A 742-nucleotide genomic window follows, 5' to 3' on the forward strand; every position below is an offset into this window, starting at 1 on the left:
GTGGGAATGCAAATTAATACATTCCTTTTGGAAAGAGATATGGAGAACACTTAGAGATCTAAAAATAGATCTGCCATTCAATCCTGTAATCCCTCTACTGGGCATATACCCAGAAGACCAAAAATCACATCATAACAAAGATATTTGTATTAGAATATTTATTGCAGCCCTATTCATAATTGCTAAGCCATGGAAAAAGCCCAAGTGCCCATCGATCCACGAATGGATTCATAAATTGTGGTATATGTACACCGTGGAATATTATGCAGCCTTAAAAAAAGATGGAGACTTTACCTCTTTCATGTTTACATGGATGGAGCTGGAACATATTCTTCTTAGTAAAGTATCTCAAGAATGGAAGAAAAAGTACCCAATGTACTCACCCTTATTATGAAACTAATGTAGGACCTTCACATGAAAGCTATAACCCAGTTACAACCTAAGAATAGGGAGAAGGGGAAAGGGGGGCGGGAGGTAGGTGGAGGGAGGGGGATTAATGGGATTACACCTGCGGTGCATCTTACAAGGGAATATGTGAATCCTAGTAAATGTGGAACGTAAAGGTCTTAGCAAAATAACTAAGAAAATGCCACGAAAGCTATGTTAACTAGTGTGATGAAAATGTGTCAAACGGTCTATGAACCAAGTGTATGGTGCCCCATGATCATACTAATGTACACAGCTATGATTTAATAAATAAATAAATAAATAAAAGGAATATAGCAGCATCTCAGGTTACAAA

This window comes from Nycticebus coucang, chromosome 10, assembly GCF_027406575.1.
Source record: "Nycticebus coucang isolate mNycCou1 chromosome 10, mNycCou1.pri, whole genome shotgun sequence".
Classification (NCBI taxonomy): domain Eukaryota; kingdom Metazoa; phylum Chordata; class Mammalia; order Primates; family Lorisidae; genus Nycticebus; species Nycticebus coucang.